Source organism: Macrotis lagotis, chromosome 1 (genome assembly GCF_037893015.1).
Source record: "Macrotis lagotis isolate mMagLag1 chromosome 1, bilby.v1.9.chrom.fasta, whole genome shotgun sequence".
NCBI lineage: Eukaryota > Metazoa > Chordata > Mammalia > Peramelemorphia > Peramelidae > Macrotis > Macrotis lagotis.
In genome coordinates, this window is record NC_133658.1 from 698,099,433 (window position 1) to 698,125,065 (window position 25,633).

At 35.1% G+C, this 25,633-nt stretch overlaps 1 protein-coding gene across 1 annotated transcript in view; it reads left to right on the forward strand.

The window, feature by feature from the left end:
* Positions 1–239: 239 nt before the first annotated feature.
* LOC141507801 (sodium channel protein type 9 subunit alpha-like) overlaps positions 240–25,633 on the forward strand; it is a 158,059-nt gene continuing 132,665 nt past the window's right edge. The window contains exon 1 of the mRNA XM_074215793.1: positions 240–411. The gene's annotated coding sequence lies outside the window, so the exon portion shown is untranslated. The remainder of the gene's footprint in view (positions 412–25,633) is intronic.

The window sequence follows — 25,633 nt, forward strand, 5'->3', positions numbered from 1 at the left end:
TTAGATGGGACAGTAAAAAGACTTGGGCAGATGAAGAAAAGGGGAGGCGGGGGAGGAAAGAAAAGGCATTGAGCCCCTTGTCGCTTCACTGTCCTGTAGAATTCCTAATCACTGAAGGGCGTGGTTCTTCTAGTAGCACCTGAGAAGGAAGGGGGCGCCTGTTCTGAGAGAGGCTGCGCAGACGCTACTGCTTTTGTTTTCCTAATCTGGCAAAGCCCAGATGACCTGCTGCTGTCCTGGGCAGGGTGGCAGCTGCTGTTAGGAGTGGTCGCGGACGCCCGCAGAGCAACAGGAATATAGAGGCAGAGAGGGAGCTGTGGTGGCAGTGGCACGGAAGCCCCCACCTTGAGTCTGCAGGCCAGACTTTTTCAGGTGGAGGGGACCGTGCCTGACTAACGGGCATGGTACCGAGTAAGTATTTTTTCTCCTACTCTTCTGATGGGTGGGTGGGTAACTTACACATCTGAAGGAACAAGATAAAATTTAAGGAGAAATATAAAGCTTCATATTTGAATTCAAAACATAGACATAGTTTAAGTCAAATTCTCCTAGGAAGGACATATAAAGTTTAATTCAACTAAAATCCCTATATGAAGCAGCAGTATGATAAAGCAGGGGTAAAAACCCTAAATAAATTAGTCAAGTAAAACGAATAAAGTGTACAATCGGGACTAAAAGGGCACGTTGTAGTTTATCCTCTTTTAACACGTCTGGGAAAAATGTATTCAGCTCCATGTTTTAAGATAACCATTGAGAGACTAGATCCCTCAGATGAAACAAATCCTTTCTTATTGCAGCTGGATAGTAGTTATAGTATTAGTATCTATTGAATGAATTGAGATGTTACCAGATTATTAAATGAATTACAAGATGGACCACATCCCTGTAAGAGAGGAACACAAATCATGGCGATGAGACTAGAGTGAAGTAAAAGGAGCCAGTAGCAGGATCCCAACTAGACCCGCCCTAATCATTAAAAAAAAATAATAATCTAAAGCAAACTAGTGAACACCTTCATTTTAGAGTCAAAATCCACTCAAAGGTTTCAATAGGGCACTAGAGCATTGAAAGTGAAAAGAAAGTTAGGTGAGGAGATGGAAGAATATTTCTGTCTTAAAAATTACAGTGCTCAAAACTCAAATGTGTTTCCCCTAGTTTAGTTAGTGTTTAGAAAGAGAGATGACTTGGGAATCAAGAGTATATATAGTCCTGGAATAGGTCTAGACTATTAAAGCTTTACAAGTTCATTTCTGCATTTTGTCTTGTTTGTCTTTTCCCCCTTTGTTTTCCACATTTGGAAAAAAAATAGTCGTGGTAGAATTAAGAGTGAGACAGTTTTTGCTCAAACTAGTACAGGTGTTTTTTGCAAGAACATCTCCCAGAAACCTGACTGTGGCAACAGAAGAGTTAAAAGTGGAAATAACCTTGAAGTGTTTGAATTTCTTTAGTATAAATTACTTTCCAATGATCTAGGTATTATTTGTTTGTTTCTCAAGGAGGACAACAAGGAAAAAATTTCCTGCAAGAAATAGTTGAAGTCACTGGGAATGTTTAGTTAAGGCAAAAAAAGATTTTGGGAAAATCTGTCATTATCAATCTTAAAATATTTGGTGGAATATCATCTTGGTTTTCTTCCCTTTGATAATAGAAGTAGAATGGGGGACATTTAAAGAGGGAAATTTTTGATTGGGCAGAGGCAGCATAGTATAGAATGGCATCAGAAAGATCTAAGTTCACATTCTGCTTCTGCCAAAAGCTGTGCAACATGGATAAATTATTTAATCTTTCAATACCCCCAGTCAATTCTTGAAGGCTATACATTTCTGATGAAATCACAAATTTAGACCACTTCTCCCCCCCCATCTCAAATTTATATTTTCCCTTATAGCTTTCTGTCAAATAGATTTAATCTAAAATAGAATGGATTGGCTTAAGAGATAAGAGTTGCCTATCATTGGAGGTGTTCAGTCAGGACTGGTAAACTGGTAAATACCAGTTAATATGAAGATGTATAGTAAAAGTCTATTTATTCAAAATTCATCAGAAAAGATTTTTGTATCAGGGTAGAAGATTGGAGCATATGATTTCTGAGCTTCTGTCTAACCCAAGATTTATTGTGTAATAGGCTTTCTGCCAGTGCCTTTCAGATCCAGTTACTTATTAATCATGGGAACAAAAAGATTTGAAGTTGGAAGGGATCTATATCATCTATTCCAATGTCTTATTCCTATAGATGAAGAAACTGGTGCCAAGAGCAATTCAGGGACTTGCTCTAGACCACTTGGGAAATAAGTTTCAGCTGAGATAAAAGCTCAGGTCTCCAGTTCTTCCTCCACTCTAATGTTTCTCTTTATGTGGATCTTGATATATTCCTTTGTTTCAGACACTTTATGATCAGCACCCAGATAATATAAGGAGTTATGGAGATCTTAGACATGGCCCAAAAGACACTGAAGAAACTATTTTAAATTCATGATTAGTCTTTTTTTTTGGTATAGAAACATCTGGGGGGGGGTTTTTTTGGACAGGTTTCTAAGAGATGGAGAACACAAAAAATGACAATTGGCATTTATATAGTTCTTTAAAATTTGCAAAATCATTTTATTTTTGTTTAGTCTTCAGTTGTGTACAACTCTTTATGATCCTATTTAGGGGTCATGGAGAGAATTGATAGAGATACCACAACAGTTTGCCATTTCTTTCTTCTGCTCATTTTACAGATGAAGAAAGTGAGGCAAACAGGATTTAGTAACTTGTACAGGGTCACACAGCTAGAGTCTGAGGCCAGATTTGAAGTCAAGAAGATAAGTCTTCCTGACTCCAAACTAAGCACTCATTCTACCAGACCACCTAAGAAAATCATTGTCTTTAATTTTCTCATTTGAGCCCAACAGAAGTCCTGTTAGGTAGGTACTAGAAGTATGATTTTTGTCATCTGTCCTCATGAAGGTCCACATATTCAAAGTTTAAATGACTGGCAGAGGATCACACAATTAATGAGTGTTAGAAATTGGCTATTGAAGCCAGGTCTCACTAATTATGGAGGAGGTAAATGGCATATGGAGTCAAGAAGACCTGAGTTCAAATAGCCTCAGACATTTACAACTTTATGACCCTGGTTGTCACTTAATCCAATTCCCTCGGTTTCTTCTTCTCAGTTATGAAATAGCAAAACAATATAATCATCTTTGCCAACCTGAAATGGGGTTACAGAGCCAGACATGACCAAAACAACTAGAAAACACTAATTCATTGATTCAAATCCAGTATTTTGCTGAATATGCCACAGTGTAGACTGACTTTCTTGGAAAATTTGATTTCCATGCTCTTCCACTCAGCAAGCAGTTGAGTAAATGTGATCAGATTTTAAGTACCCCTTGCAGTGTCATAACTATTTTTCAGTACCAGAACACCAACACTGGCATTATTATTATCAGCATTATTAACCAAAAATATGTTTGTTCAGTGCTGCAATGTTTTTAAGCAACATGAATTTCAATTTATAAAGAGGACTTGTGATTTACACTGGAATGGGAAGAATACTAAATAATACTCCTCTCCCTGATTCCCATCCTTGGGCAAGGGGAATTCTTATTTCATCTTTTAACTTTGTATTTAACTATGCTTCATTTATCTTCTTTGGAAAATATCATTTCATCATCCAATTAATATTATGATACTAAATAGTTCATTTTAAAACAATTTTCTCTATGAGATAATAGCTTAAATATAATCACTTTTTTTCCAGAGATTTAAGGGGATGGGAAGCATATAGTAAATTTCCATGCAGATTTGATAGTTGACAGAAGAGACTTAAGATAAAATCACAGATTTGGAGTTAGACCTCCTCCCCATTTTACAGCTCAGAAAATTGAAACCTATAGGAGTCAAATGACTTGTATAGCATTATACTGTGGGATGCAGTGCAGCTGAATTTGGACTCTGGAACTTTAAATTTAGCTTTCTATTCTAGCACATATTATCTAAGGCTATTTTGTATATGGGTTAAACAAAATGATATTTCAAAATATTTTATGCATTATTTATTTTTATGCATATATATGGTTTAAGTTTCAAAAATTTTTTTAAATAATTTGAATGGTAGCAAAAAATGGTTGTAGAGTCAAAACATGTCTTAGCTTTAATTAGTTGTAACCAAGACAGTTAAAAGGCTAAAAGTCATTACAACCATTATTTTCAGTTCTTATGAATTATTAAACAAAATGCTGTGCTTATGACTCATACAGATTGTAATAATCGTAAATATGAATTTAAAAAAATGAAAGGATGCACAGTTCAGATATTACTTCATTATGAAGACAAATGAAGCTAATCTGGTTTTCAAAGTAAAAAAGGAGAAATTTGGTAATTAGCATGGAATGACAGAGATTCTGGATCATGAAATGTTTAATATATACAAAGAATATAGGAGTGATATAAAATAAGTTGAATGGTCAATATATTTTTAAAATGCTATTTTTATATTCATTTAGAAAAGTGGGTATCATATTTTTCCCTTACATTTTTTTTAAAGATTTATTTGTTTGAATATCATGGAGAAGAATCTTAAGACAATCTGTGAAGTCAGGCTTTCTATCATCTAGCCTTTTGGATAGTGGTAACTTCCAATTAATTTTCTCCATTTCCTTGAAATACGAATAAATGGAACTTTATAATGTTCTTATTGATTTGTTAGTCAATAGTAACTTGATACTATACAGTCCTGGCTTGTAAGTAGACATTCAATTAAAAATATTGAATGGATAAATGCATAAGACCATACCCTTAAGAAAATAATCCTAGCCAACCATCACTTTGTAGAGGCTGCCACTGAATTATTTACCCTGGACCCCCTTCTGTTCCTTCCTAAACAACTGTCATCCAGCCAATAGCCACAAGAACTATTATCAATTTGGGATTTCTCTCTCATCATTTTGGGACTTCTTTTTCTTCCCTCACTTCCTTTAGCATGAAATTTAATTATTTTCCCTTTCCTTTCTCACATTTCTTGTGTTGTCACCACGTACACTGTCTCCCTCACCTCACTAATTCTCCCAAAATTTCTAGACCATACCAGGGTCATTCTGAGGAGACAGGCTACGTAGTTATAATAGTGATAGGGAGGGGAAATCTCCTCGGTGTCAACATCCCTAACAACCCCAATGGTGAACTCTTGGAGTACTCCATTTTCTTAGTTCTATCTTTCTTGTCACCCCCAAATCCCCAGTGTTGTCTTAGGCCCTGAGGGAAAAATGACTAAAGATACTTCTTCTATTCTTCTGAAATGTAAATAACTATGACCAAAAGACCAAATCAAGACCTAATATATGGGTGGAGGAGTAAGGAAGAAGAGGAGAAATAGAGGAGAGGGGAGAGGGGCAGGGGACTATAGGAGTTGAGGGTAAGTTTAGCCAAGACTAATATATTTCCTTTCTGTTTCTCAATGTCACTAGACCAAAAATTCTCCATAAATACTTTGAAAAGTATACTTTTGATACTTTCAAAAGTATCAAAAGTCCTTTTGCTGCAAGGATTAAGTAATAGGATCTTTTCTTTTTCCTTTTTTTTGGTTTTTTAGGTTTTTTGCAAGGCAAATGGGGTTAAGTGGCTTGCCCAAGGCCACACAGCTAGGTAATTAAGTGTCTACTCCTGACTCCAAGGCTGGTGCTTTATACACTCTGCCACCTAGTCAGCCCTCTTTTTTTTTAGATAAAGGTTAGATTAGGTGATTTTTGAGGTGCCTTCCTACTATGAAATTCTTTGATTCTGATTGAAAAGGAGAAAACCTATGAGAGTGATCTATTCCATAGTTAATCGGTGAGAGGAGAAACCATATCTTATGCAGCATGACACGGTCGAGCACTGGACTTGGAGTAAGATAGAGCCAGGTTCATATTTCACCCCAGATACATTGTTGCTATGGTTCAGGCATTTTCTTCAGTTCTATTCAGATTTTGTGATTCCATTTGGGCTTTTCTTGTGATTTTCTTCTCAAGTTCATTTTACAAATGAGGAAATTGACAAAAGCTTAGTTAAGTAACTTGCCATAGGACATGCAGTTAGTTACTGTGTGAGGCCAGATTTGAAGTCAGGAAAGTGAGGCCTGGACTCTACCCACTGCAGCAGGCAGCTGACAGTTATTTATTAGCTGTGAGATGAGAAAATCCCTTCACCTTTCAGGGCTTCAGTTTTCTCATCTTAAAATGAAAATGCTATACTTGTTGGCTTCTAAGATCCCTTCTAGTTCTAAATTTATGATCCTACCATCCAAAGACAATAGATAGCAACAGTGTAGAAGAGAATAGATAAGTCAATCCCAGAAGCCTTGGAAATAAGTAAAGATGACTGAGATGCCAGGTCAAAATGAAGAACTGTCCCCAGGGGATACTCTGCTTCTAGACTTGTAAAAGCTTGGAATAGGGGAGGTATTCATCATTTCTGTGAAAATTGGGTAAGATGATTCTCCAAAATGGGTTTTATTTTCCCATAATACAACTATTACTTTACATGGAGATCAGATTTTAAAGAATATTATTTTATTATATAGGCTTTTGTGGACTGACTGGAACATTTTACCACCAGTCTATAATATTTCCATAAAGAGTTTTATTTGACAAGTACTTCAAAGGATCAATGACTTCATTCATGTGGGCAGCACTTAAATATGCAGATGGCAAAATATAGGAGGAACACAGCCCAGATCCCCATGATATTGCAAAGATAGAATAATTATTTGCCATACTGTATTCAATATGTTAAATGAGGGGGAGGCCTATAAAGTTTGACTCTCCACCAAGAGAGTCTTTAACAACTTTTCACTGGTTTGGTTTGAAAAAGAATTATGTTACCTCTTATGTGATTGTGGAGTATTGTGCCTTTTTTTGCTGTTTTATCTGGTGGAGAATTTACAAGCAAAGAAAAAGTAGGGACATAAGAAGAATGCTAAGTAACACAGAGGAAAGAGGCAGGCCATCTGGTCAATTAGAAATTTAACTAATTCTTTTTGAAAACTAGGTGTTAAGCCTTTGTTAGTTTTGCTGAAATGCTACAAATGTATTCAGGTTCTTATAGTCTTTCAGGGTTCTCTACACTTGACAGCCAGGGCACCTTCTGCCACTCCTTGATTATCGCTCTGCATCAGGAATGATGAAGTCATTTTGATCCTGTCCATTTTATCCATTGTCATGTTTCCCAGAATAATTGATATTTTATTTATTAATATAATCTAAAATACCTTGTGCAGAATTATTCATTTTCTTTTACTTTGTTATTTCACCAGTGTAGAGAATACTAGCTGAGGTATTTTTGCTATGCTCTTTCTCCCTTACACTTGGTAAATTAGGTGCTTAATGATAGGTGCTTAATGAATGGCACAGAATAAATGTTTGTTGAACATTCAGTCATATGAATAGAATTTTTTTCAAATCCTACTCATTTTCCCTTTCTCTAATGAGTAAATGAGAAAAGTTTGAACCTACATAATTTTTACTCCAAGGAAGTGAGAAAATGACATAAACCTTATGTATACTAAAATTCAGCATCTTAGCAAGGAGTTAGAAATAAAGGGGATGTCCAGTGATTGGGGAATTACCAAAAAAAGGCTTGATATTACAATGGTAATGGGATATTATTGAACAGTTAAGAAATGATAGGTTTGAGGATTTGGATAAAAGTGGAAGAGTTGGATCAATTGAAGAATAAAAGAAATGCAGTGAAGAGAAAAATAACACAACTCTGATGACGATACCAGTGAAAAGGAAATTAAAAGAAATTTGAATCCCAGCTAACATAAAGCGAGTAAGGCTATCCAAGAATATATCTGCCTCTTTATGGCCGAAAAGTAGTGGACTACTAAGAAATAATAGTGTCTATATTGTCATGAAGTCTCCTTATAAAACAGTTTTGCTGGATATTCTTTGTGATGAGGGAGGATTCAATCAAGACATATTTAAAAACAAATTTAAAAAATAATTAGCACTGAAATCTAGACCATTTGAGTATTCATGATGGTGTGATATAAATTTTTTTTCAGATTTTCCTGGTTGTATAGCATTATAGTTCACAATCTAAGAAGTGAGCATGTAAGAAAGGGTGTTATATTATTCAAATAAGGTAATATATGTAAAGCTCTTTGCTAATCTTAGAGCACTATATCAATGTCAATTATCATTATCATCATTGTTATTAGCCTGTAGTCTCATGATAACCTCATTGAGCCCTCTACTTCACTCCTACTGAGTTCAACCAGCGTTTATAGAAAATACATAGAGAAAAAAATGCACTTTTAATTTTATCATCAGTGATCTGTGTTATCACTTACTTAATCATGAACTTTTCCCTTATCCATGCATATGAAAAGGTATTGTGACCTTTATATCTAGTCATGTATTTATTTGAAACTTATTTGGATATATGGTGTGTAAGATGATCTCAATCTAATTTCTGAAAGATTTCTTTCCAGTTTCCCTACAATTTTTCTCAAATAATGATTCATTGTTCCCATAAATATAGTCTTTGAATTTTCTGAGCTAATTTGTTCCAATGACACTTCTCTCTCTCTCTCTCTCTCTCTCTTTCTCTCTCCTTTCCCCTCCCATAACCAAGTCATTTTAATAATTACTGCTCTATAGTATAATTTAATATCTAGTACTAATAGACTACCTTTCCATTTTCCATTTTTCCATTTTACCCTTGAGACTCGACCTTTTGTTGTTCTGTTTTTTATTATTTTGCAGTACTATAGCATATACCAAATAAGTTAATTTTGAGAGTATCAGCATTTTTATTATATTAATACAACCTACCATGACGAATTAATGTTTCTCTAATTACCTAGTTCAGTATTTCTAGAGAGTTTTGTAATTGGATTCATGTAGTTCCTGGTGTATCTCAATAAATATTCACACATATTTTCAAACTTCTATAGTTGTTTTAATTGAAATTGCTCCTTTTTGATTTTTGTTTTTATTAATCTACAAATAATTTTATTTAAAAATTGAACAATAGGGTATACCATCCTGGGCTAGACAGAGAACAACCATCCCCCCCATCACCTCTGTCTCAGATCTGTCATATTCATATAAAATTTGCACAGAAAGAAATTTTAAAATGTAATCCTAAAAAAGCAAACAGACTTAATTTCTGCTTCAGAATTGTCATGGATATAGAGTATTTACAAAACTTCACATTGTTAAGTCTCCTTTCTATGGTCCCTTATTACATAAACCTCTGCCTAGACTGACCCTGGGGAGTAGAAGGTTGCACCTAGTCACCCATGCCCACAAACAGGTGGTGAGCAGCCTGGGGAGGGATAAGGCCAGAACAATACCAGGTAAAAGGCACTAGGACACTAAAGAATAATGCTAAGTTAGCCAGGTGGGCAAAATTGCCTATTATAATGGTAGGAGTTTGGTTGTGAAATGTGCTCTCAGAGTTGATGGAAATAGGACTGAAGGATCCATCAAGTGTAGTGTGAGGCAACTCCCCCTCTTTCTCCCAAGAATGAGAGACTTCTCAGTCTAGCAGGGGTTCTGAGCAAGGCCCCCTACTCTCAGATCCTTATGCTTGTGCCTTTCCCCCAGTTCTAGGGTTCCAATTGAGAAGAGCTATGGTGCCTTCAATTTCCAACCATCCCCTCAGGGATCAGATCTCTGTGTATAGGAGATGAGAGTCAAATGAGGATCACAGTGTCAGAAGTGAAACCCACCCCAGATGGGGGTCTTCTAATGCTTTCCAGTTTCAGCAGGCTGAACTAATTATGGGCCGGAAATGAGAAGGTCAGGGGAGCTGGGTGGTTGTGAGATGGATTGAGACCAGCCCTCGCTATGGGAAGAAAGGAATCAAAATAATGTCTAAAATGACCAGAAATATTAGGGAAAGGGGAACGCAGAGTCCTGCTCACTTAGAGCAAGGAGACACTGATTCTAAAGTGCTGAATCCCCTTGCCTCCTTGAGAGAAACCAACCCCAGCCCCAGCCTCTCCTGCACCTTCAGCCATACTACCAGGAAACTGGAGGGAGGGGAGGCTGTTGAAAAGCAAAGGAAGGAAATTGTAACCTGAAATTCCCGGCCTGGGTTCCTAAAACTCCTCTGAGATGTTGGAGCTGGGGTGGGGCTTTGGAATCCAGGAAGAGAAACTGAGTATCCTCCCCCCCTCCTTTACCGGGAAAATGCTCTCCTTAACCAGGCCAATCATCCTTTATCCCTGGACTTAACATCACCTAGCGCTGTGGAAGAAACAGAACTAGGCACCCAACGTGCCCACCCCTTGGCTTGCAGATGAAAACGTATGGCCCACGAGGGGGTCCATGTCAGGTGGAATTCATTCTGGGGCTATCGCTATGACCCAGGCAGCCACCTCTGAACCTACCCTTGGGATTTGCGGACTTGGCAGCTTGAGTGCCCTGCCCAGGATGTGGGGAGTTTTCCCTAGCCACGGCTTCTTTCTGGCTCCGCTGCCCCTCCTCTCCCCCCACCAGATGTCTGCACCCGCCACCCCGCAGACCAGGTGTGGGCAACAAAGGGCTGCGGGGCTCACATCTCACAGATGAGGTGTGGTCTAGCCTCAGGATGCCCTGAGGGTGCAGGTGGCACTGTCCCGCTTCTGCACGGCACGCTTCCGCCCATACTTGGTGACAGTTGTTTCCTCATAGAGCTCGTGAGCTTGGTCATCACCTGGGTCATGATACTTGCAATGGTCAGTGGTGACCGGGACCAGGGCGTGCTGAGCCCGGGCGTCCGTGAGTTCGGGATGCGCCTCGGCCCGCCGCCATCACCCCCGGCCCCTGGAGCGCCTGGTGCCCGTGTTAGGACCCTGGAGCATTTGGCTCTCCAATGGCCAGCTCTGAGCTTTCTTTTTATAGCTTTTCCGATTGGGTTTTGTTAGTGATACACAGGAATCCCGATTAGGTAGATGAATTCGTTTTTAATCCCATCAATGTGATGAATTTGTTTCAATTAATTTAAATTGAATATTTAGGATTTTCTAAATAAAATATCATCTGCAAAAGAAACTAATTTTCCTTATTGTCTGTTTATTTTCTCCATTTCTCTCTCCTGTATTATTGCCATAGCTATCCTTTTTATCGTGGTATTAAGCAATGTTGATTAATGGGCATCTTTTTTTGCTGCTTATTCACTATCATCTCTCCCCTGTTACTGGAACCATTCACACAGTCACAAAAGTGATTTGATCCAACCAACTCAGTAAGCTCCAATGGCTCCTTTTCTCAAGATTAAATATAAAATCCTCTTTTTTTTTTTTTTGGCATTTAATACTCTTGACAAAATTCTCCCCCTCAATTTTCTAGTCTTCTTATACTCTCTAAACCAACATGCACATTTCATTCCGATTAAAGTGACCTCCTTGCTATTCTAGAATAAAACGCTCCATCTTTAGACTGCAGGCTTTTATTGTTACATATGCATTGAATAATCTTCCTCCTGGCTTCCCTACCTTCCTTCAAATCTCAGCTAAAGTTTCACTTTCGTAATCCCTCTTAATCAGATTTATTATCTGTTTATCACTTATTTAACACGTACTTAGCTTGCTTGTACATAGTTGCTTGAATGTCATCATTATATTGTGAGTTTTTTGGCAGTAGGCCTTGTCTTTTGCCTTTCTTTTTATTTCTTGTGCTTGACGCAAGTTCCTTCAACTTACTTGATACCTAAAAATGGTTAACTGATTCCTGATCTTATTGGGAAAGCATGTATTTTGTTATATAAAAAGCTAGTTCCTGAATATATATGTATATAATTTATCATATTAAGGAAAAAAAAACATTTGTTCCTCTCCTTTATATAGTTTATATATAAAAAAAATTATTTGTACATTATTTGTATCATAGAAATTTTAGGCACTGAAATGTTGAAAAATACTTACTGCATCTATTAATACAACCATATGAATGTAAACACAAATTATTAATAAAACATAGCTTTCCTTATGTAGAAAAGTGTATTCCTTATATAATTGAGCTGTTAATAGTATATACTATCCATAACATTTAAAATTTTTGCATATGTTTATTAGAAATTTAAATGTGTATTTTTTTTTTTTTGCCCACCCTCATCCCCAGTTTTGATGACAAGGCCATAATTGTATTATAGAAAGTAGAACAGTGTCTTCTTGTTGCAGTTTTGCAATATTAAATTAATTTTTCTTTAAATATTTGATAGAATTGACTTAGAAATCCATTATGTCCTCCAGTTATTTTCTTTGGAAATTCATTTATTGTCTGGTCAATTTAATGCTCTTGTTCTTTATTTTGTGGGGTGTGTGTGTGTGTGTGTGTGTGTGTGTGTGTGTGTGAATCAGGTTATTTTAGTTTAGTTTAGTTCAGTTTTAGTTTGGTTGGTATCTTTTTGTTTGTTTTGTTTTGTTTTTTGCAAAGCAATGGGGTTAAGTGGCTTGCCCAAGGCCACATAGCTAGGTAATTATTAAGTGTCTGAGGCAAAATTTGAACTCAGGTACTCCTGACTCCAGGGCCAATACTCTATCCACTGCACAATCTAGCCACCACATATTTTATATTTTTGTAAGTACACATTATTTTGTTCTAGTACCACTTTTGTAAGCATATAATTGGGCAAAATTATTTCTGAATAATTTATTTTCTATTCAATTATGAATTTTCCTGTTTTATTTTTAAATGAAGTAGTTTTCCTCTCTTCAGTCAGATTATTTGTTTATATCAACTTGGTGGTCCTTTGCTTTCCATTTTATAATATCTTTAATATTCAGCATTTCTACTTTCTAGTTTAGTTGATTTATCAAGTTCTTTTTTAGCTTCAAGTAAAATGAATTTACCTATTTCTCTTTTCTTCATGAAAGTGTTTAGACATAGTAATTCATACCTTAAGAACCTGTTTAATTTTGTCCCACAAATTTTGGTATGTTGCCTCATTATTGTCATTTTTCTTTGGAATTTTTCTATTTCTAAAATTTGTTCTGTAATCTACCCATTATTGTTATTCAGTTTCCATTACTTTTTAATCCTTTATTTATGGGTCTTTATTATTTGCCAGGTTATTATTAAATGTTGCATATAGAATTTATTTTCTACACTTTTCAGAGAGATCTCTATGTCCTATTAAAAGGTCAGCTTTTTTAAGGTGCCATTTGCTATTACTTTAGGGATAGAGTAGAATTGCACAGGATTAAGGGCCAGATTGTATTTTTTCTGCTTCATGAATTATTATAACCAAAAAAGGATCACCAAATGACCCACCAATTAGATAGGTACCTTCCCTATGCTTAGATGAGGCAGTCCTTGGAAAAACTGTTGTTAGAGCCATACCCAAAGCATTTCCTGTATGATATGCCTTCTGGCATAATTTTTGGAAAAATCAAACCATAATGAAGCATCTGAGTTGGACTTTATCATCCAAAATGGTTTATTCTCTAGTTGTGATTTTACTCTCTCATCTTTGTAGAATTTTTTGTTGTATAGTAGTTAATTTTAACTTTGAATTAAGTTCTTGCCATCAGTGTTTAAATCTGAACCACATTCACCTTCATGAAATGACTTCAGTATTTTCTTTGACATTATCAAAAAGTTTTGAGTAAAATAGTATAAAATAGTATTACTTTGGTGAGTTCATGAACATGAATAATATTTTAGATACAAGTTAAGTATAACATGCTTAAGATATTATAAGTATATGAAGAAAATGAATAGGCAGATGTGTCATTGTCACTGAGACCAAAAATACATATTGCATTAACTTTTTTTTGAGGCAATGTGACTTAAGCTCAGGGTCATAAAACTAGTAAGTGTCTGAGGCCAGCTTTGATCTCAGATCCTACTGATTCCAAGATAGGTGTTCTATTCACAATACCATCTAGCTGCCCCTTTGCATTAACTTTTTTTTTATTAAAAATATGCTCATTTTAAAATTAGTGTGATAACACAGTTAATATTTCTCCAGTGATAACAACACATCTATACATGTTTATACTATGCTATTTTGTCCATACCTTTCCATAAATTTTTCTTAGAATCTATGAATATGATTGGCCCCTTGATTACTGTTCATTTTGCATTACGAGAATACCTTTGGAGCAATCAGCATGTTTACAAGTTATCCCTTGTAATCATGATCAAAAATGTATCTGTTTAGTAGAGACTGCTGTCTCTACTAAAGGGATGTGGTAACTAACAGTAGTAGAATGTTCAAGTCTGAGGGGCATTGATTTGTCTTGAGTTGGCTTTTTTTTCTTTAGTGAAGTCCTTTTTTACAGTTCTCTTATTAAAATGTTAGCTGAAAGAATCTTTAAAAAATTGAATTATCCATTCACAATCACTAGGTTCTCATTATAAAATAAAATATTATTCAAGAAGTTGGGTTTAAAAATACAGTAGAAGGGTATCATCAGTTTCACTGAAAATGTGAGCATTAGAAGGAATCATAGGTCAGGAATTGATCATCTATTACAACCCTCTCATTTTGCAGAGGAAGAAATTGAGATCAGGTTTACACAGGTCTTGATTGTTAAAGACTGGAATATTTAACCCAAGTTTTCTAACTCCTAAGACCAAACTTTTTAGTAGGCAAACTCCATCCTGCAGGCAGTAGCTTATCAACTTCTGATTTCTAAACCAAATCCTTCATTTCACAGATGAAGATGAGCCTCATAGAGCTCGAGTGAGTTTTTTTTGTCCACTCTGCTTAATAAATAGCAGAACTGAGATTTGAATTCAGGTTTTTCTGGTTCTGTAATCTAGATCCCACATTTCAGTACCATCATTAGCTCCCCATCCTCGTCCAATTACCTACCCTAAGCATATTGAATTAATTTTTATCCAATTAAATTGTAATTCTCTTGAGGGCAGGAATCTCTTTCTTTATATGCAAAGATTTTTTTTGACTTTACAGTCAGCATATAGCATCAAGGCCCTACATGCATTAGCCAAGTAATTAATAAACTGAGATCTTATACATACATACATGGTAGGTGCTTGAAAACTATTTTTATCTTACAGTATATTGCAGGCATATTTGGGTCAGAATCCAATTATACTTAGGGTGAATTTAATAATTACTCTTGATTAGGAAGATTTCCAGTAAATGGAAATTAGACTTCATCTAGACAAATATAAGACTTTTTTAAAGTCATTAAGAGTCTTGGATCATTAGCAATTAAAGATCATTAGCAGTACATCTAAGTTGAATACTTTTATAGAGTACATTTTGTCATTTCTATATATTCTCACCATTTCTAATGCTGGAGATATTTTTCCTTCTATATCCTGACTATAAGAAGTACTGATGATCCACTGGGGAATTTTTTGAAAGAACTGCTTCACTCTAATCTTGAAGTCAGGAAATAAAATTAAAGGATTATGCTGTGTTGGAGGAAAAGCATTAATAATGGGTATCTGGAACTTGCACAGTAAAATCCATTAGATAAAATGATTAAAAATACATTAGTTGTTTTGCAGAAGAACATGAAGATACTGCAGTCATGTCATCATCTGATCATTTTGTTTGGTTGGTAAAGAAACATTTTTTTTCTTTTTTACATCTATCAGATGCCCCAGTCATGACAGTGGAAAAACATTATCCTGCAATAAAATTTTGTTTTCATCATTTCAGGAGCAAATGAGTATGAGATACTGTATTTGAAGAGGAACTTTTTGAGTTCTAGTGATGATTGAAAGAGCCTGTGCTCAAATCCAGATGAACTAATGATTGATTATTAGCATCTGCTAAATTACTGATCAATTAGTAAGTAGGGAGAAGAATAAAATATGCCCTTGTCAACTAAGAACCCAGTGGTGAATACAGAGGGAAGCCTATTTTCTTTTTCAAGGAAATCCCAAATGATGTATTGAGACCAAATTATAAGAATCAAATTTTGATGATCTTCAAGTAACGTGCTATATATGTCTTCATATTTCAGGTACAAGTCAGTGTCCTTAATTTGCTAACCATGAATTCTTTATTTTGTATTTAAAGAAGAAGTCTAAAGAACATTACTAGGATTTATGAAATCTTAGACAAGAAGTAGAAAACCTTAATTGCAAGTGGTGGTATAATTACAAATATATTTTGAAATAGGAACTTTGGAATAGTCATGTTTGGAAAGTTGATTGTTAGATGAGTTGACTATTAGATGTAATGCAAATAGTCTAAAATACAGGTCTTAACCAGTAATAGAGAGCTTCTGAAAGGTCTTAGAAAAAATATATTTACCTTAAGATTGAAAATCTGGGCAAAAGATGTTAAAATACACTGAACAGAAATAGATTGGTGGATCAGTGGAATAGATTAGGTACAAAAGAAACAATAGTAAATGACTATAGTGATCTACTGTTTGATAAAATCAAAAACTTCAGCTACTAGGATAACTCACTCTAACAAAAAGTTTCTTGGAAGGGGCGGCTACGTGGCATAGTGGATAAAGCACTGGCCCTGGAGTCAGGAGTATCTGGGTTCAAATCCGGTCTCAGACAATTAATAACTACCTAGCTGTGTGGCCTTGGGCAAGCCACTTAATCCCATTGCCTAGCAAAAAAAAAAAGGTTCTTGGAAAACTAGAAAATACCATAGCAGAAACCAGGTATAGATCAACATTCACACCCCATGCCAAGATAAAGTCAAAATGGTTGGAGGACATAGGCATCAAATGTGATACCATAAGCCAGTTACGAAATTAAAGAATAGTCAAAAGATAGAACATATAATAAAATGCAAAATGGCTAATTTTAATTACTTTGGATAGAAACGGGTTTTGAACAAATAAATCCAATTCAATCAGGATTAAAAATGAATGCAGTAGTTAAACATGTATAGATTTTTGCCAGGGTAAAGGGGTGGGGGGAGAAATGTAGGAAAGGAAAATAATGTAAAACTCAAAACCTTGCCAAAAAATGATTGTTGAAAATTATCATTGTGTGCAGTTGGAAAAATAAATAAAATATTTGATTTCAAAAATGGAATTCAGTAAGTTTTGAAACAATTTTTACTACTAGTGTTTCTGATAAAGGATTCATTTCTAAAATACATAGAGAACTGAGTGAAATTTATAAGAATACAAGTCATTTCCTAATGTTCAATGAACATGTAGTTCTTAGATGAAGAAATTAAAGCTACCTAAGTCATATAAAAAAAGCTCTAAATCATTATTGATTAGAGAAATGAAAATTAAACTAACTCTGAGGTACAACCTCACACCTATCAGACTGGACAATATGATAAAAAAAGAAAAATGATTAATGTTGGACAATAAGTGAAAGCTGGGGCACTAATGTACTGTTGGTAGGTTTCTGAATTAATCCAACCTTTCTGGAGAGCAATTTGGAACTATATCTAAAGGGAAGTCAAACTTTCCATACCCTTTGATCAAGTAATACAACCAGGTCTGTATCACAAAGAAATAATAATGGGGAAAAAGTCCACATATTGAAAATATTTAAAACAGCACTTTTTGCAGAAGAAAAAGTTGGAAATTAAGGAGATGTTCATAAATGAGGGAATGGCTGAACAAATTGTGCTATATCAGGGCGGGGAGGTGGTGCAGTGAATAGAGAGCACTGGTCTTGGAGTCAGGAGTACCTGGGTTCAAATCCGACCTCAGACACTTGATAATTACCTAGCTGTGTGGCCTTGGGCAAGGCACTTAACCCCATTGCCTTGAAAAATCTAAAAAAAATAAATTGTGGTATATGAATGTGATGTAGTCCTATTGTTCTGTAATAAATCATGAGTGGCCAGACTTCAGAAAAAGCCTGGAAAGACTTGCATGAACTGTTGCTGAGAGAAGTGAGTAGAACCAGAAGTACATTATCAGCAACACTCTAAGATGATCAGCTATGATGAACTTGCTCTTCTAAGCAGTACAATAATCAAAGATGATTCTAAAGGACTTGTGATGGAAAATATCATCCACATTCAGAGAAGGAATCATGAAGTCTGAAGCATACTATTTTCAATTTTTAAAATTTGTTCTGCTTTATGTTTTTTATCTCTCCTGTTTTTCTTTTTGCTCTGAAAATTCTTTCATATTACAATTAATATGTAAATATATTTAACATAGTTATACATACATGATCTATATTAGAGTACTTTCTAAGGGTGAGGGAAGGGAAAAGAGACAGCAAAAATGTGGAACTCAAAGCCTTATAAAAATAATTGTTGAAAACTAAATTTATGTATGATTGGAAATTAATTTTAAAAATACACTGTCTGGAGAGTAGTATTTGTTACTGAATTATACAATTGAAAGTAAAGAGATTGCTCATAATCTATATGACATTGTTTCTACGATGTTAACAATAAAATTAATAGCTTCAAATAGCCTTGTACAAATACAGGAAGCACAGGTAAAATTTGGCCAAAATAGATGATAAAGAATGGCTAAAATTTTAAAATCATATATGATACTGATATACTAATATAGTTCTGGAAAATGTTGGTAGTTGTGTATGCCTATTCAGAACAATACATGAGGGGCAATAGAATAACTTTGGCTACTATCAAGATATACTTATGTGTCAATCACAGGGGTATTGCTCTTTTAGTCATTGCTGGTAAGATTCTTCCCAGAGTCCTTCTCAATAGGTTGATCCTTCACCTGGAAGATGGTCACCTGAGAAACAGTGTGAAAAAACCCGAGGAACAGTTGGTATGGTGTTTGCTGCTCTACAATTCCCGAAAAATGTTAATAACAGAAAAGAGGTCTGAAAATGTTTGTAGACTGCCCTCAGCAGTAGTGAGGATGTATGGAAAATTATGTCAAATTTGGTTACCCAGTGTATTTCATCAGTATTGTACATCAATTCCATGACGGCATACTTGCCTGGATTCTGGTTAGTGGACAATGCTCTTGTGATTTCCCATTCACCAATGAAGTTAAAGAAGACTATGCCCTTGCTGCCATGCTTTTTAGCAAGATGTTTTCAACCATATTATCCATTGCCTATTGAGCATGAACATGGTATCAAGGTCAGCTATCATATTGATAATAAATTCTTCAATTGGAAAAAACTATAAGCCAAGACCACAATGGAGGGAGAGCTGGTGAATGATCTTCTATTTGCTGATGATTGTGCACTCAGTGCACCCTCTGAAGCTGAAATGGAAGAAAGTATGGAACAGTTCTCTGCTGCTTGTGCTAATTTTGCTCTAATAATTTGCAAGAAGAAAACCCATGTGCTCCATCAGCTAGCACCACACTATCTATATGTGGAATCACTGATTACAGCAAATGGAGAAGTTTTGAGTATTGTGGACAAGTTCACTTACCTCAGGAGTGTTCTTTCCAGGGAGGTTCACATTGACAATGAGGCTGACACACACATAGCCAGAGTTCAATATCTGGGAAGCTTCAAAGAGTAAGAGAGAAGAAGTGAAGCATTAAACCGACTACCAAACTGAAGGTCTACAGAGCCATTCTACTGATTTTATTGCTGCATTGCTGAGAAACCTGGACAGTCTACCAGCACCATGACAGGAAATTGAATCACTTCCATTTAAGTTGTCTAAGGAAAATTCTGAAGATCATCTAACTGGAGAAGATAACAGGCACTGAGGTCCTGTCTCAAGCTAAACTGACAATCCTTCAAACCTTACTACAGAGATTGTAATGATGATGGACCAGGCATGTTGCTTAAATGCCAAACAGACGCTTGCCAATAAAAGACCATTTTATGGTGAACTCCAGGGCAAGAACTCACACAGAGTGTTTAGAAGAAGCAATATAGAGACACCCTGGTTTTGCTTAAGAACTTTAGAATTGATTTGCAGCATAGAAGATATTGGTAGAGAAACACCAAGCATGATATGTCCTCATCAGAGAAGTATTATGAGGAAGACAGAATTGAAAAAGCTCAAAGGAAACATGAAAGACGTAAGTTTAAAATGAACACTGCAAGTGTTCACATGAGCTATTTGTGCCAGATCTGTGGTAGAGCATTATGAGCATGTATTGGTCTGATCAGTCACAGTAAGACACACTAAAATTTGTCTCTAACACAGTGATGTCATTTTGGTCATCTTTGATAATGAAAAACAAAAAGAGCGAAGAAATTAAGTGAAGTAATCCAGAAACCAAAAGGAAGAAGCATGTTGAAAACCATTTATGTTGATATTAACCAATTACAATATTTTTTGAAAAAAGTATATGACTGCCCACCTCAGTGGAAGGGAATTATTTTGGGAAAGTGACTTTAACATGATTTAGATATTCCAGGTGGTTTTATGAAGAAACTTTTTATCCAAGCATATTCTACTGTTCTTATTCTGTCAAAAGCAGAAGTGATATAAACTTAGATAATGATGATTTCATTCTTCTTATGGGATTAAGATAGATACTTGCTATATTAAATAATAATTAGATTATGTGTAGTTATAACTATATATACTCTAATTATTTGCTTTGTTTTTTAATATGAATGTGTGATGTATTTTTCAACTGTTTTTATTACAAATATCAATATAATCATATGGCTTGGGATGCTTTAGTTTTTTTAATATGATAATGATAAATGTGTCCCCATTGTTTAATATACATATATCCCATGAATAAATGCAAGGTAGGATCATAGTGTATAATTATGTGTCTTTGTCAGGGATTTATTTAAAATTAATATTTTAAAATTTTATTTATTATTTTATTTTCTCCCAATTTCATGTAAAACAATTTTTGACAATGGTTTTTAAAACTTTGTAGTTCCAAATTCTTTCCATTCCTCCCTCACTGCAAAAGCAAGCAATTTGATGTTGGTTATAAATGTATAATCATCCAAACATTTACATAATAGTCATGAGGAGAAAGAAAAGTTAGACTCTTCACTCTCCCCAAAAAGAAACCTCAAGGAAAATAAAGTAAAAAAAGTATGCTTCAATTTGTATTCTGAAAACTATCCACTCTTTCTCTAGGTATGGATAACAATTGTTTGTATATATACATATACATACCACTTCTACTTGTACACATAATGAGAAAGTTGTCATGAGTTACCAATATCATCTTCCTATGTAGGAATATAAACAGTGCAACATCATTAAGTTCCTTATGATTTCTTTTTCCTGCTTAACCTTTTTAATGCTTCTCTTGAGGTCTTTTATTTGAAGATAAAAATTTTCTGTTTGTCTCTGGTCTTTTCAGCAGAAAAATTTGAAAGTCTACTATTTCATTGAATATCTATCTTTTCCCCAGAAAGAGTTTCCTCAGTGTTGCTGAGGAATTGATTCTTGGTTGTAATCCAAATATTTTTATCTTCTGGAATATCATATTTGAAACCCTAAGATCCAAATGTTTAGGCCACAATGTAGAAACAAATGAATCCCATTTCTCTTACCAATTTTTTCTTGACCTCTCTTATTTAAATTTCAAAATCCTTTCTGAGTTCATCCATCGCCTGACACAAATCCTTATTTTTTCTGAGACTTTGGATATAGAAGTTTTGACTTTGTTAGCTGCTGATTGTGTTTTCATTTTTGTTGTCTCCAGAGTAAGTTTCTATGGTCAAATTTTGTTTCTATTGTTTCTTCATTTTCCCAGCCTATGATTTGGTTTTAACTTTTTGTTAAACTAGGGCTCTCCTTCCAAGGTGGAGGGCATAGTTTCCCATGCTTCTAGGGTTCTTTTTCCCCAGAATGTTTCCAGAAGTAGTTCTAGGAATTGTAAGTTTTTAGTTCTTCCAAGGTAGTATGATCAAAGGAGAGGTGCTTACTACTCTCCTGTATTTTGCTTTGGACTGTGTGACCACAAGGACTCTTTTCTGGGCTTGTGTGACCACAACCACTCTTCTGGAACTATGAGGGGAATCCGTACTCCCCTGCAGCTTCAAGCTCTAATGCTAGTGCTGTTCCTGTCCATGTACTGTAATCAAGGACTGTGATAAAGATCTGATTATGGTCAAAGCAATGTAGTCCTGTTCCAGGGCTAGCAAAGAGAACCCCCCACCTTAAATCTCCTTTTGACCCGGGGATTGACTCCCTTATCATCTGTAGCCTGAGAGTTTTGAAGCAACTGCTGCTCCTCTAATTTAGTGACTCCCAAAGCCTGCTTCTGGTTTTCTTGGTCTAGGACTGTGCCAGCAGGGCCTACACTGGATGGTGCTCGACTCTCTTTTACAAAAAATAATATATTTAATAAAAATGAATAAAATATTTTTGATATTTAACATAGTAATGCTATTTAATATATTTAATGAGAAATCAAATCCTCCCAGGCCTTTTCTTTAGATGTTCCTTCTAATTTTCCTAATAAATGAGTAAGTTCATTTGAGTTGTCAGTATCATTTCCAATGCAGGAAAATAAGCAGTTCAACATCATTTAGTCCCTTATGAATTTGTCTTTACTTACTTTTTTATGTGTCACTTGAGCCTTGTCTTTGAAGATCAGATTCACTGTTCAGCTAGGGTCATTGTGCCAGGAAAATTTTAAAGTCTCCTATTTCATAGAATATCCATTTTTTTTTTACCTAAAAGATTATGTCGAGTTTTGTTAGGTAGGTGTTTCTTGGTTTTTAATTCAAGCTCTTTTGTCTTCTGGAATATCATATCCAAGTCTTACAATCCTATAAAGTAGATGTTAAATTTAGTGTTGTCCTGACTGTGGCTCCATGATATTTGAATTGTTTCTTTGTTGCTGCTTGCAAGATTTTCTCCTGTGCTCCACTCTCAACTGGTGCAACAAATCTTTGCTATGGACCTTCAAAACTTACTTTTGGTGTGTGGACTGAGAGTTCTGGATGCTGCCAATGTTTCTATTGATTCAGTCTCCTGGAGCCCTGCTTTTGCTATGGCTGGGCTAGTGTAGACTGTACTAGACTGTTCCCCTCTTTCACTCTGGTACAATAGACTTTTCCTGCTGGCTTTCCAAGTCTTGAGTAGAAAATTACTTTGCTCCATTTTTTGTGGATTTCTTCTGGAATTTGTTTTGAATCAGTATTTAAAGGTATTTGAAGGAGTTTGGTGTAGAACTCGGGCAAATTCCTGTCTTTACCCTGCCATCTTGGCTCCACCTCTTAAAATCAATTTGATATTATTGTCTCATAGTTCTATTTCTTTAATTTTACCAGTTTACCAATAGCCGTATAATCTAATCATTTGTTGAAAAGGTTGATGAAGAGAAATTTTTTATTCAACTTTTAAGAATTTTTTTTTGATGCTATATACATTGCTTGTTTTTTTAAAAGTTTGATAGCAGGGGAAAAGAAGATGGCAATGTACAGACAATCATTCACCTGAACTCTCCTAAATTCCCCTCCAAAAAATGTTAAAATATACCTCAAAATCAAATTTTAGAGCAATAGAATAAAAAGTGGGATTAATCAATTTTCAGTGTGAGGCTTAGGAGTTTGACAGAAGAGATCTTATGGAAGTGATGGTAGGACTTGGAGCCCAGGGTAAGTGCTGTGCATGAGATTGCTCCTGGCAATCTTTGAAGGCAATTAATGAGAAGCAGTGGCATCATTTTTGAGAATTCTCAAAGAAGTATTGTAAGAGGGATGAAATAACTGAATAACTGATCAGAAAGGGATTAGAGGGAATATTTTGCTATCACCGGGTTGAAGACTGTCACATTGCCTATTCATAATTCTGGGTCTCAGTCCCAGAGTTAAATGGAACACTAGTTCACTAGCACTTGCAGGGGCAGGAGTATTACGGGACATAGTCACAGTTCCAGTGCAGAGAAGAGTGTTTCTGACTTCTCACAAACACAAACCAGTAGAGCAATAATCATACTTCTCATTAGATTAGAAGCACTAACAACTTATAGAACCCCTGAATTATTTCTGAAAACAGATAGATGAAAAACTTAAAATGAGGAACAATGCCCCTTCCCAAATCAGAAATAGAGCCCAACTTTAGCATAAAGTTTTATCAAAGAATATGCGGGGGGAAATTAGCAAGAAACAATAGAAGAACCTGATCATAGAAAGTTACTATGGGGACAGGGAAGATCAAGGCACAAACCCAGTAGAAGTCTGGGAAGTCAATACAATCAAATGCAAAACTTCAAAGAATAATGTCACTTGATCCTGGATCAAAATAAAACTTTTTTGAATGGCTCAAAAGAGAATTCTGAGTCAAATAAAAGTGGTAGAAGAAAAATTGGAAAGAGAAATGAGTGTTATATGTAAATCATGAAAAGAGAGTCAGCAACTTGTAAAAGAAGCACAAAAATACAGAAGAAAATAACATAGAAACAGAACTGAACAAATGAAAAGGAGATAGAAATGTTCACTGAAGAAAATAATTCCTTAAAAAATAGAAATGGGAGGGGTGGCTAGGTAGCACAGTGGATAGAGCACAAGCCTTGGAGCCAGGAGGACCTGAGTTCAAATTCAGCCTCAAATACTTAATAATTACCTGGCTCTTTGACCTTAGTCAAGGCAATTAACCCCATTGCCTTGCAAAAACCTTAAAAAATTAGAATTGGGCAAGTAGAGGCTAATATTAAGAAACATTAAAATAAAGAAAATAATGAATAATAGAACATGTGAAATATCTCATGGTGCGGGTGGAGTTAGGTGGTGCAGTGGATAGTGCACTGGCCCTGGTGTCAGGAGGAGCTGAGTCCAAATCTGGTCTCAGACACTTAATAATTACCTAGCTGTGTGATCTTGGACAATTTATTTAACTCCATTATCTTGCCAAAAAAGGAAATATCTCATTGGAAAAAAAATCCATGGAAAATAGATCCAGAAGAAATAATTTAAGAATTATTGGGCTACATGAAAACCATATTAAACAAGGACCTAGACATCATGTTTCACTTGATTATCAATGAATGCAGTAGTTATAGTTTGTGTATATGTATTGCAGGTAGCCAGAAAGTACCAATTCAAATATCATAAAGTCAAAGTCAGGATTACAAGATTTAGTAGCTTCTACATTAAATGATTAGAACTTGTAATGTAATATAATGTTCCAAAGGGGAAAGAAATTAGTATCACAATCCAGAATAATCTACCAAACAAAACTGAGTAAAATTTTCAAGGGAAAAATGAATATTCAATGAATTTAACTAGAGGACTTCAAAGCATTCCTGTTGAAAAGACCAGAGCTGAATAGAAGTTTTAACTTTAAAATACAAGACTCGAAAGAAGCTTAAAAATAACTATGAGGAACAATATTGAAACAAATTGAAACATATTGAAACAAACACCCTAATAACCAAGTGGACAAAAGCAGAAGTATTAAAAGGATCAAAATGCAATAAAATTTTCATTCAATAAATGGCCATGGAAACAAATTAAACATTAATAAGAAACAAATCTAATCCTAAAGAATGAATAGGAAAAAACACATAATAAATAATAAATAATTTTCAAAAGAGAATGATAACAGTGATAACACACCAAAATTTTGAGATGCAGCCAAAGCAGTACTTAAGGAAAAAGTTATATCTCTAAGTGCTTACATCAATAAAAGAAGAGAGAGATGAGAGCAGTAAATTGGCATATAACTAAAAAAGAAAAAAAAAAACAAGTAGAAAAAAACAAAAGAAAAATCCCCAATTAAATACCAAATGGAGCTTCTGAAAATTGCAGAAGAAATTAATGAAATTAATATTTAAAAGATTAATGAAGTAATAAAGTAATCTAGGATGTGATTTTATAAAAAATTAACATAGATAAATTGTAGTTCATATACTTAAAAAAAGGAAAAC